At 43.2% G+C, this 13,809-nt stretch overlaps 1 long non-coding RNA gene across 1 annotated transcript in view; it reads right to left on the bottom strand.

The window, feature by feature from the left end:
* Positions 1-9,713: 9,713 nt before the first annotated feature.
* Positions 9,714-13,809, bottom strand: part of LOC130114773 (uncharacterized) — a 245,746-nt gene continuing 241,650 nt past the window's right edge. The window contains exon 4 of the long non-coding RNA XR_008810418.1: positions 9,714-9,775. This is a non-coding gene — a long non-coding RNA (uncharacterized LOC130114773). The remainder of the gene's footprint in view (positions 9,776-13,809) is intronic.

The raw sequence follows: 13,809 nt of genomic DNA on the forward strand, positions 1-13,809 counted from the left end.
ATTTCTTATTGCAACACTACTCCACATCTTGTCAACCTGATCCGCCTTAGTAGACTGCCAAATAATCTTAAAACAAGGCATAAGTGTAGTGTGGTGCATCCTGGTTGATGGGGTCAACTGAGAAGAGTATGGATTACAAAAACTGCTAAAACTAATTTTTGTGGCGCATCTGGTTGGCATAGTGGTCTATTACATTGCCTACCAACACAGGGATCGCTGGTTCGAATCCCCATGTTACCTCCGGCTTGGTCGGACATCCCTACAGACACAACTGGCCGTGTCTGCGGGTGGGAAGCCAGATGTGGGTATGGATCCTGGTCACTGCACTAGCGCCTCCTCTGGTCAGAGGGAGGACTGGGGGGAATAGCGTGATCCTCCCACGCGCTACGTCCCCCTGGTGAAATTCCTCACTGTCAGGTGAAAAGAAGCAGCTGGTGACTCCACGTGTATCGGAGGAGACATGTGGTAGTCTGCAGCCCTCCCCGGATCAGCAGAGGGGGTGCAGCAGCGACTGGGACAGCTTGGAAGAGTGGGGTAACTGGCCAAGTACAATTGTGGAGAAAAGGGGGAGGGGGGCAATATCACATTTTTGTGATGATAATGACTCATTGTTGTTGTAATTATTAATCATCATCATGATCTATTAATTGATGTGTTCATTTTTTACTGTTTGGTTTGTAGTTGATTGTTTATTTTTATTTATAGCATGTCTTTATGCCATCAATTTTTTAATTGAAGATGTCTATAACTTCCCAGTTATCGTCATTAATATTTTGTTCATGTAGTAAAAATGGAGTATAATGACTGGGGGCTGTCGTAGTTTGGGAGCTATAGGAAATGGATTTATGGAGATTAATGTCAGCAGAGCCTTATGTCCTCTGCTTTAGGCACAAGCAAGCGCAGTTGTTTGTTTGAACTGCTTCACGTGGAGCCTCCAAATTTTATAAGCACAAGGTTATAATTCATACATATTACCGAACTGACGAAAATAATCAAACTTGCTATTCATATCGTGGAAAACAGAAAAATCCAATCACGTGCAGTAAAGACAGTGTTTTGTTTAAAATTTCAGGAACGCTGCATACATTATATATGTCGAGAACACTATGAAAGAGAACATACAGCTTGTTGGCCTGCTGCAGCACAATGAAATGAGAAGGTGCGGTCACATCAACATTGGTGGGCGCAAACTCCTGCTGCGAATTCAATTTCTATCAATGGATTTGATCCGATAAGTCAATTCACTCCACATCTGGAAGCGAATTTGCTTGTCACCTCAAGTTCAAATTTGGCGAACTTTGACACGGCGAACTTTGACACGTGAATTCGCGCCATCTCCCAATAACAACGCTGTTTTGACCGTGTTGACCTCTGATGGGGTCGTTGCTAGGGAGAGTAAATACAGAAAGCTATCATTTTAGCAGAGATTAACCACCCATTTTATACTACTCTGTTCTGCCAAAATTGAAATTGCTCCACAAAAAATATGCGGCATGGTTTGCAGTCAGTTGTAAACCAGGAGTAGATAGTATAACTGTGCTTCATGTATTTATGTGTTAAGTGTTTTTGGTTGACAAGCTTCCAGTCCAACCTATTTCACAAGGGAACGCAAAGTAATTTTGCTCTGCAATTTTTTGGAGTGCCCACAGCCTGAAAGGGCGGTCAAAGTAATAGAAAAGTGTGTGAAGGTTCACTTCACTTTTGCGGTAATATAGAATATTATATCATGTAGTGGGCGGGGATCGACTTCTGTGGTATGTGACTGAATGCTAGTTAGCTAACTAACTTGCAAGATTGCTATAACATTCTTGCTAGATAGCCAATATCATCATCAGATAACTTCAAAAGGCTTAAAAATATGACCCACGATTCAGCCAAGCTGTCTTTTTTTTCTAATCTGTGTAATTTATAATTTTTGGATTGTACAGCTCCGGGTGGTGGGAGACAGACCCAAGAGACTCCTTCAAATTGTAATGTGACCCCATCAGAGGTCATAAATCATTCATTCATTCATTCATGTTGTTGAGGTCATTCGTAAAATATTTCTACTGGCTGACTACATAGATTGCATAGGTGGTGCTACTGAGAGGCAAATTATCACTGAAGAAATGTAATCTTCAAGCAAAGTCATGATTCTTTTTTGGGGCTGTAACTGCTGGCAAACATTAAAACCTTTTTTTTTTCTTGTCTCTTCTCCCACTTGTGTGAATGCTGTGATGGGAGTCTCTCTCGTGTGCATGTGTAGTCTGTCCTCCTGTAAGGTCTACGTGGTGATGCTGGTCGCATGGCTCAGGTTCTGGGCTGTTCTGGTGGTATCTGGACACTGCTTGGCGTCCTTCTCATCATATTCTTCATATATTTCATAATTCCAATATAACTGTGTTATCCTCTTTCAATGTTGCATTCTGCAAACCATGTAAACACAACATCCATTGCACGTTGTCCGTCTTGGGAGAAAGATCCTCCTCTGGTGCTCTCCCTGAGGTTTCTTCCTGTTTTTTCTCCCTGTTAAAGGTTTTTTTTTTAGGGAGTTGTTCCTTATCCAATGAGAGGGTCAAAGGACAGGATGGTGTGTTGCTGTAAAGCCCCCTGAAGCAATTTGTAATTTGTGATAATAGGCTATACAAATAAAATTGACTTGACTTGAAATTGACTTACTGCTAGCCTCACATATATCGGGGGAAGACACGGGATGGAGTTCCAGAAGCAGGGACATTATTAATTACTATAATTATTATTGTTGTTATTTCAAACTTCATGAATATCGTTTTTGAACATTTTTAAGAATGTTATTTCTGCTCGTTCTATTTCAATACCAACCAACGTAGAAGACTATCCTAGCATACAATAATATGCACTTACACTCGTATAGCTGTTCATTTCATTTTGCATATGGTGTATGTACCGCTAGATACTTGTAATGCCCTAGTAGCTGAGGTGAAGAAAGCTATGATTATTCTTATTTTCAACTCACTATGAATTATGTCTATAATGTGTTGGCACAGTAACGAGCACGAAACTCTCCAGACCCACGGCACTTCTGATGCGAGTTGCGAGTGCGTCCTATTAAACGTCCCTCTCAGGTCACCCATGAGTGAGAGAGTGAGTGGGTGAGAGATTGAGTGAGTGACCACAATTTGCGACACATAATTCATGGTGCCAGTTGTGCTGCGCCGTGGGGGAAAAAAAAGGATTATAATGAATACGGGCTTGAGATCCTCTGTTTACCAGCAACAGCTTATATTCAGATTCAGATTCAGACTGCTTTCGGGTTGCACACTGAGAAGCGACCCACAGCTCTTTTCCGACTTATAGGCAGCACGCAAACATCTTCTTTCTTCTGAGATGTATGACTGTGATCCTCTTTAAAAATAACAAAACAAACATCTCTGGCTGTTAAAATCAAATTGACCTCAGGATAAAGGTATCATTGTATCATGGTATCATTTTAGGAAAATTTTGGATATGTGTTTTTATCTTTTGTGTTGCACTGCTGTGGGCTGAGAGAAACAAAATTTCATTTCTTTTGTGTACGCAATGACATGATTGAAATTACAATAAATTGTTCCTAATTCCAAATTGCTGTGACCATTAGCGCTTCTGTGTTGTGCCAGCATCTGTTTGGTTCCCCGATGTACAAGTCACGGCAATCCTCTCAGCACTTAACAGCATACACTATATTGCTCTATTTGTGCTGAGGGACCTGATCCTTGGGGTGGACCAACTTCGGGTGCAGTGTTTTGGGTTTGAAAGCAACTGAGTCGAAATGTTTGGAACATAAGTGTCTCAACAATTCCGACACTCCCGCTAAATACAAAAATCACCACTGGTTTACACTTAAGCAGCTGTTGTCCGTCTCCTCCCGTCGATCGGCTGGTGCACTGTCTGGGCATGTTCCTGGCTTTGACAAATGCCCAGTTAGGATAACCACACTTAACCAGGGCCTATTTAATGTAGGATTTCTCCCTCCCCTCCAGCTGCCATGTCAGTGGGGACGTTGTCAGCTCAGTGGTACAGTGTCCTGATAAATCCTAGTTTGTGCTCCAGTGGATGATGAAAGTCAACTTTGGCACGGTGGCCCAGTGGTTAGTGCTGTCGCCTCACAGCAAGAAGGTCCTGGGTTCGAACCCCAGGGCTGTCCAACCTTGGGGGTCATCCCAGGTCGTCCTCTTTGTAGTGTTCACATGTTCTCCCCCTGTCTATGGCAGGTTTTTTTCTGGGTGCTCTGATTTCCCCCACCATCAAAAAGACATGCATGTTAGGGTTAATACTCCCGTCTGTGTCCCTGGCCAAGGTAATGGAAAGAAGAACTGGAGTTGGGCCCTGGGTGCTGCACAGCAGCTGCCCACTGCTCCTAGCTACACAGCTAGGATGGGTTAAATGCAGAGAAGAATTTGCCCGGGGATTAATAAAGTATATCAAAATAAAAATTAAAAAAATCAGACCTTAAGTACTGATCAGTATGTGTTGGTTTACAGTAAACATCAACAATCAAATGTCCCCCATCACCAATTGCAATTTCACAGTGTAAGAAGGCTAAACTGTCATTTTTCTCATCCTCCCTGGTGAACTCGATGTGGTTGTCCACAGAGTTAATGTGAAATGTGGTACGTCCTGAGATTTAATTTTAACCCAGGTTTCCACAAACCTAAACCAATGGCTAAGTGGTGTCCCTGGATAGGACATCAGAGCTTCTTTTCCACTTCCTCCACATACAAGTTGGCCACTACAGGTGAGACTGGGGAACCCATAGCACACCCATGCCTCTGCCTATAGTACTGCCCCCTATATGTGAAGTACTCAGACTGAAGACACAGCGTCAGCAGCAGACACACCTGGTCAGAGTTAAGGACGGTCCTATTGCTGTAATTTCATATGGACTACCTCCACTACTTCATCAACAGGACTGCACGGGAAGAGAGACTTAACATCATAACAGACCATTGTTTCATCCTCTCCATAATGATGTCCCTCACCTTATCCACAACATCCACCGTGTTCTGAACGTGATGTTCATTACTGCCTACCAACGGGTTAAGAACAGATGCAAGAAACTTAGAGATGTTATAGGTCACTAAGTTAATCATACAAACAATACTGTTATGGCATATCCTGTTTCTGTATCTTAGGTAAACCCTACAGACTAGGTGTAGCTTCCCCTGGGTATAATTTATTGTACAAAATTCTGTCAATAGCACTGTCCTGTTCTAAGAGCTTCAGACAATCCATCACCTTTTTCTTGTGACCACTGGCTGGATCTCGTTTAAGGGGCTCATAAGTATTCATGTTGCTAAGTAACGTCATAACTTTCACTATATTCTGTAAATTGTGTAAACACAACATCCATTGCACGCTGTCCATCTTGGGAGAGAGATCCCTCCTCTGTTGCTCTCCCTGAGGTTTCTTCCTATTTTTTCTCCTTGTTAAAGGGTTTTTTTAGGGAGTTTTTCCTTATCCGATGAGAGGGTCTAAGGACAGGATGTTGTGTTGCTGTAAAGCCCCCTGAGGCACATTTGTAATGTGTGATAATGGGCTATACAAATAAAATTGACTTGACTTGACTTGACTTGTATTGTATTGTTCATAAGGGTGGGGATACCTGCAGTCAGTTGAGACTAAAGAGGTCACTTAGATGAGTGGTGAAACGTTTCTCTCTCAATAAACGTTGTGTCCAGATGAACTGATTCAACTTTCTGTGATTTTCTTACCTGGATTACAGAGCATGCATAGGAAATTTAGCTTCCCCATACCTGATGCCCTACTGCCGCATATGGCTGATTGTATTTCTATGGGCTGATCACAATTCAATAACATGTTCAACATGGTTGAACTTTGTGCAAAGGTGAAGACATTTCTTTGCAACCAGAAATGATGCAATTTCTTTGCCCTTAAGCAATTTCGAATGGAAGTGAATTGTGCACAAAGCGAAACTTAGCACTCTTTTTTACTTGCATGACTGCCCCTTTAGGCACATGACCATGCACAGGAGTGCTTTTAATAGCACATAGACATGACATGTCACGAAAATAAACCTAAATTATCTATCAATGTGACAGACCTGACTTTAATCGGCCTCTGGAAAAAGTGACTGCTTGATCAAATGGGCAATCGTGCCAAGTTTGACATCTTAGAAAAAATCATTGGAGGAGAAAATTTTGGAAAAATGAATTTAAGTGGATGGATAAATGGGCCGGATGGATCCCATCCAGTACTTGCAGCTGTAGTGCTGGCACTCATCCACTAGTTACAGTGGCTTCAGAGGAGAACCATGGCACCCTGCTGTGAACTCACCATGAGTGTGGACTCTTTTGTGACTCTGCCATAACAGAAACTTTGTCTTACGCTCACTCTCAGGCTATCATCACAACTTCATTCTACCAGCTCAAATCCAAAACCACACAACAAACCAAAACAAAAATGTGGCGCAGAATTGCATAGAGGCTGCTAATTCACCACATTACAGATTCTACTTTTAAAGACCACATGAAATGTACAAATGTTCTTTTTCTCCCCCTTTTTTTCTGCACCGAGATCTCATTTTGTGCCAAAAATTAATGATCAATAATAATAATAAAAATCCATTCTTTATTTTTGTCTTAAGTTTCCTGTGATTTCTCTTCCAGGAAAAGGGAACAAATTCATAGTTGCATCTCTTTGCATGTGTGGGTGAGCATCAAGAAAAATGTCCAGCAGTAATTTGATTTGAATTTCCCATCCAGTGAGTCAATTCAATTCTTTATGAGACAGTACAAGCCTGTTTCATGCCATAAGCAATCATCAGCTGTCATTGACAGCTGATGATTGCTTATGGCATACATACATATACATATAAATATACACACACACACACATATATATATATATATGCCATAAGTGCCACCATATGCCAGCATATATATATATATACGTATATATATATATATATATATAACATATAACTGTTAAAAGAAACACTCAACGGTGGGGAAAGTGCTCAACAAATAAGGAGCAAAATAATCCACGGAGTCAAATATGTGCATCTGCACTCTACAATATCAGGGACGCAGTTGCATCTTCAACTGTTTGCATCCAAAAAATGCTCTTTCCTCTCTCCAAAACTCTGTGGCTAGGAAAACAATGGTTGGACTTCATTCACTTCGTGGAGGCATTTTAGTGTGGACTGCTTTACTAACAATACACCAGTCATGACAGTCTACATCCAGTTTATTTTGGTGTGCATGGTAGAACGTGAATCAAATCGACCCCCCCCTGTTAAATCCTACTGTTTCTTTCGCACGTGCTTGCATGCATGACATCATGAAAGCCCCCAACACTTGAAATGCTGTTTCATGTGGTCTTTAAGCCAGTGAGTGAGCAGGGAGATTGCAATCTAGAGGCTCTGTGTATTTGTATGGAAAAAAAATTCTCTCATCAAGAAGGAGATTCAGATAAGTACATCTTAAAAGCTTACAGAAGCAAGATTTACAGCCCTAAGATGATGATTATAACGTAGCAATAATACTGTAATGAGAACTGCAGAAAAATGCTGGCAATAAAGTCAGTCATTGGGAAAAAAAACATATTTCTGTTCTCTAGAGTAAAAAAAAGGATTCTATTTTCAAGCCTTCAAGGGAACAGCAGATTTGTAAAGATGATAAGAGATCTTGTTAAATACAGTAAAGAGACTGTGCTAGTTTCCATTGGTAGTTTCTTTTTCTCAACAAAAGCAATGACATTTGACCCACACAAATTTGTCACAAAAGATTGGCCACATTTTTCCAAAGCACACTAATGAAAACCTTTAGAGAAAGTGGAGAAAGTGTCTAAGGCTGTATTGTTAAATGTCCACTTTTAAAGCCCTCCCAGCTGTGCTCTGTCTCCCTGCCAACCATATCCATTAGAGAGACGCTTACGGGTTCCAACTGCTATTGTTTTATGTGAATCTAATACATAATGTTCAGATTATAAAATTCCACTTTTCCCTTTTCACTGCACACACAATATGGAAAACCTTTGTGTGGCTGAAAACTCTGTCATGGCCTAGCGTAGCGCTGAAAGCAGGACAGATAAGCTGGAGGTTTACCCATTCAGAGGCTAATCCCCCCCCACCCCACCCCACCCCCACTATTTCCCTGGTTGTACTGTTTACTCTCGGCCTCCACACAGACAGGTTTTAAGAAACACAAGGGCTTTGTATGGTCCAGTGCCATCAAGAGCTGGATTATGGGTTACCATTATTATAACCTATCTAGTGTCCAAAACCATAAACTATGTAGTGCTAATCAGTAACAGCCTTTGTTCAGTGCTTAATAAACTAATTAGCGACACACTGCAAGCCGTGACATATTAATGGGCTTGTCTATAAACTTTCCCATTAAAATGCACTTAATGTGATATCTCTACCTCCTGTGGCAATTTATTTGAATAAAAGGAACAGATACTTTGGCATAGTCAACAGGCACAACTTTACGAATACTATGCATGTATTACTCTATAACCGCTTTGAAAAATTACTGAAAAATAAGAAAAATTGTACTTACAAAGCACTTGGAATCAAAGATGGAAACAAATGACAAAGGAAGTCTGCATTCTTTGATTACTAGATTATGTTACTTATTCCACTTCTACAATTTGCCGTGCAGACAGCGTAATGGGAATTAGGAATCTGGATTCAGAGGTCTACATAGATTCTTTGGTACTAAATGTCACATCAAATTAGTTGCATGCCACTTTCCCAACTGAAAACAAATCTTGCATCATAGATGTTGGAAAAATGCATGGGATATACATAATCAGGGCGATATCTATACGGGAGAAAAGTTCACTCCATTGTATGAGATCTACTGAGGCTCGGATGCCCAGTTTTGTTGAAAATACACATCCAAATATCCAAATACACAAACAAACTTGGGACGAGTCAAGGAAAACAAAAAGCCTCGTCTTGCCTTTGGCTTGGTCCAGCCCGGTTACGCTTGGACAAAATGAGCTGTGCAGACATTTATGGGTATCTGTGGACTATATTTAGGAATAAAGGGTTGAGAGAGGGGGACGGGAAAGAGAGGAGACAAACGAGAAGGCCATTATACTTCTCCTGCTCCAAGCACATCACATCCTAGCAACGCTGTCCAGCAGAGAGCAGACTCACAGCAGGCCAGCCTGACTGGCCCACATCCACAGGCGGCACTACGGCCCATAGCCCAGTGGTTTTATTGTAATGGTCCAATTACTTCAAGATGTGTGTGTGCGTGCGTGTGTGTGTGCGTGCGTGCGTGCGTGCGTGTGTGTGTGCGTGCGTGCGTGTGTTTGTGTGTGCGTGGGAATATTGGCGTATGGGAGAGTGAGTGGGTATGTGTCTCTCATATGGTGTGCAGTTATTTGAGGGTGAGAGTGTATATGACCGAGGGAGCATGTACAGGTGTGCACATGTCTATGTATGTAGTTGCGTGTGTGTGATTATGTTTGTAGGAACACCAACGGTGGTATGTCACATGTGGAGCTCTCAGCAGGCTGTTTTCACAGCCACTGTCTCATTACCACTTCCACTATTAGCTCTAATTAGAGCACTGTCACGCCACTCTTCCTCTCTTTCACCACTTCCTCTCTGCCTCCTGACACCACCCCACAAACACTGAGTAAAGGCACGAGCTTGCTCCATAATGAGGCAGTTTATCTTTCTGTAAGTGAATACACTTACTGGGTGTGTGTCAAGCACATGGACATCTCATGGCAGCCGTCTTGCTTTCATTACCTCCAAGGTGGTGTTGTGCACAGCGCAGTAAATCTCTCACCTTCCACCCTGCAAACAGACATGGGCGAGAGCAGAAATGGAAAAGATGTTTTTAGAAACTGAAGCTGAAATAGATCTTAGATGCTAAGAATTACAACCTCTTCCCGGTCTCGCTCTCTTTCTCTCTCAGACAGACACACACACACACACACAAACATACACACACTCCCTAGCAGAATATTGAGGAATGTATCATGTGTGCGTGTGTGTTTTGGCAGCCGCTCGGTGCAGTCTGGCTTCGTGAAGGGACTGTGGCGGCAGATGGCTATCAGCCTTTTCTGTTGCTAGTAAAGCTCAGAGGTCCTTCAAGTATTTTAGACTCAAACTAAACTTTCCTCCTTTAACCACCCTCCATCACACCCTAACCTATCCACTGCAGCTCACCTTCACCAACCAATTCCCCCTCCCACTGGCAAAGACTGGCATTCAACCAGTATCAAAGCAGACCGGGTCGCTCACTGTGCCCAAACCTGGCCATAAGAGGCCTCATAGTTTTCAGGGTGGGAGTCTATCACAGTGTACAGCACAGACGCTACAGTAAGATCTCTATAAACCACATGCAGTACACTGGATAGTCTGTGGTCTAACTTAGGACAGCTGCAGTATTTGTGGGTGCGGCATTGAGACTCACTGCATCTTGGTCCAAATCATACACACTGACACGTGGTCATACAAACATGGCCCTAATCAGGGCTAGCTTGTCATTCCAAATACAATAATAAAAGACAAAGGCAGCATGTAGGCATGATGTATTATATACACTCATTTTAGCTACAGATTGCCTCTGTGTGGTGCGCTTTGTGTGTAATACAGTACGGCTTTCTAAAGACACAACGTTTACAAGACTTCCATTACCAACACACTCCCTCTTTAGTCTGTGTTGATTACATGGCATTGGTATATCGGCCAACCCTTCAAATCATGTTTCAAAGCATGGTGATGCAAACACCGACGGAGCCTTTCTAATCTCTGTTAACAGATTACACACAACAGACACACACACACACACACACACACACACACACACACACACACACATATAATATATATATATGTGATACAAACACCACCGGAGCCTTTCTAATCTCTGTTAACAGATTACACACACCAGACACAGACACACACACACACACACACACACATATATATACACTCACCGGCCACTTTATTAGGCACACCTGTCCAACTGCTCGTTAACACAAATTTCTAATCAGCCAATCACATGGCAGCAACTCAATGCATTTAGGCATGTAGACATGGTCAAGACGATCTGCTGCAGTTCAAACCGAGCATCAGAATGGGGAAGAAAGGTGATTTAAGTGACTTTGAACGTGGCATGGTTGTTGGTGCCAGACGGGCTGGTCTGAGTATTTCAGAAACTGCTGATCTACTGGGATTTTCACGCACAACCATCTCTAGGGTTTACAGAGAATGGTCCGAAAAAGAGAAAATATCCAGTGAGCGGCAGTTCTGTGGGCGAAAATGCCTTGTTGATGCCAGAGGTCAGAGGAGAATGGCCAGACTGGTTCGAGCTGATAGAAAGGCAACAGTAACTCAAATAACCACTCATTACAACCGAGGTATGCAGAAGAGCATCTCTGAACGCACAACACGTCGAACCTTGAGGCAGATGGGCTACAGCAGCAGAAGACCACACCGGGTGCCACTCCTGTCAGCTAAGAACAGGAAACTGAGGCTACAATTCGCACAGGCTCACCAAAATTGGACAATAGAAGATTGGAAAAACGTTGCCTGGTCTGATGAGTCTCGATTTCTGCTGCGACATTCGGATGGTAGGGTCAGAATTTGGCGTCAACAACATGAAAGCATGGATCCATCCTGCCTTGTATCAACGGTTCAGGCTGCTGGTGGTGGTGTAATGGTGTGGGAGATATTTTCTTGGCACACTTTGGGCCCCTTAGTACCAATTGAGCATCGTGTCAACGCCACAGCCTACCTGAGTATTGTTGCTGACCATGTCCATCCCTTTATGACCACAGTGTTCCCATCTTCTGATGGCTACTTCCAGCAGGATAACGCGCCATGTCATAAAGCTCGAATCATCTCAGACTGGTTTCTTGAACATGACAATGAGTTCACTGTACTCAAATGGCCTCCACAGTCACCAGATCTCAATCCAATAGAGCACCTTTGGGATGTGGTGGACCGGGAGATTCGCATCGTGGATGTGCAGCCGATAAATCTGCAGCAACTGCGTGATGCTATCATGACAATATGGACCAAACTCTCTGAGGAATGTTTCTAGTACCATGTTGAATCTATGCCACGAAGGATTAAGGCAGTTCTGAAGGCAAAAGGGGGTCCACCCCCCCAAAAGGTTTTTTTTTAACATGTCCTCATCTCTGTAACGTTATCTGTTGTCCTCTGTGTGTCTTTACCTCCGCTGCTAGCTAGCTTTAACATGTCCTCATCTCTGTAACCTTATCTGTTGTCCTCCGTGTGTCTGTACATCCGCTGCTAGCTAGCTTTAACATGTCCTCATCTCTGTACCGTTATCTGTTGTCCTCCGTGTGTCTGTACCTCCGCTGCTAGCTAGCTTTAACATGTCCTCATCTCTGTACCGTTATCTGTTGTCCTCCGTGTGTCTGTACATCCGCTGCTAGCTAGCTTTAACATGTCCTCATCTCTGTACCGTTATCTGTTGTCCTCCGTGTGTCTGTACATCCGCTGCTAGCTAGCTTTAACATGTCCTCATCTCTGTACCGTTATCTGTTGTCCTCCGTGTGTCTGTACATCCGCTGCTAGCTAGCTTTAACATGTCCTCATCTCTGTACCGTTATCTGTTGTCCTCCGTGTGTCTGTACATCCGCTGCTAGCTAGCTTTAACATGTCCTCATCTCTGTACCGTTATCTGTTGTCCTCCGTGTGACTGTACATCCGCTGCTAGCTAGCTTTAACATGTCCTCATCTCTGTAACGTTATCTGTTGTCCTCCGTGTGTCTGTACCTCCGCTGCTAGCTAGCTTTAACATGTCCTCATCTCTGTAACGTTATCTGTTGTCCTCCGTGTGTCCGTTATCTGTTGTCCTCCATGTGTCTGTACATCCGCTGCTAGCTAGCTTTAACATGTCCTCTTCTCTGTAACGTTACCTGTTGTCCTCCGTGTGTCTGTACCTCCGCTGCTAGCTAGCTTTAACATGTCTTCATCTCTGTACCGTTATCTGTTGTCCTCCGTGTGTCTGTACCTCCGCTGCTAGCTAGCTTTAACATGTCCTCATCTCTGTAACCTTATCTGTTGTCCTCCGTGTGTCTGTACCTCTGCTGCTAGCTAGCTTTAACATGTCCTCATCTCTGTAACCTTATCTGTTGTCCTCAGTGTGTCTGTACCTCCGCTGCTAGCTACCTTTAACATGTCCTCATCTCTGTAACGTCATCTGTTGTCCTCCGTGTGTCTGTACCTCCGCTGCTAGCTAGCTTTAACATGTCCTCATCTCTGTAACGTTATCTGTTGTCCTCCGTGTGTCTGTACATCCGCTGCTAGCTAGCTTTAACATGTCTTCATCTCTGTAACGTTATCTGTTGTCCTCCGTGTGTCTATACCTCCGCTGCTAGCTAGCTTTAACATGTCCTCATCTCTGTACCGTTATCTGTTGTCCTCCGTGTGTCTGTACCTCCGCTGCTAGCTAGCTTTAACATGTCCTCATCTCTGTAACGTTATCTGTTGTCCTCCATGTGTCTGTACATCCGCTTCTAGCTAGCTTTAACATGTCTTCATCTCTGTACCGTTATCTGTTGTCCTCCGTGTGTCTGTACATCCGCTGCTAGCTAGCTTTAACATGTCCTCTTCTCTGTAACGTTACCTGTTGTCCTCCGTGTGTCTGTACCTCCGCTGCTAGCTAGCTTTAACATGTCTTCATCTCTGTACCGTTATCTGTTGTCCTCCGTGTGTCTGTACCTCCGCTGCTAGCTAGCTTTAACATGTCCTCATCTCTGTAACCTTATCTGTTGTCCTCCGTGTGTCTGTACCTCCGCTGCTAGCTAGCTTTAACATGTCCTCATCTCTGTACCGTTATCTGTTGTCCT

The sequence above is a fragment of the Lampris incognitus genome, chromosome 6 (genome assembly GCF_029633865.1).
Source record: "Lampris incognitus isolate fLamInc1 chromosome 6, fLamInc1.hap2, whole genome shotgun sequence".
NCBI classification, from domain to species: Eukaryota; Metazoa; Chordata; class Actinopteri; order Lampriformes; family Lampridae; genus Lampris; species Lampris incognitus.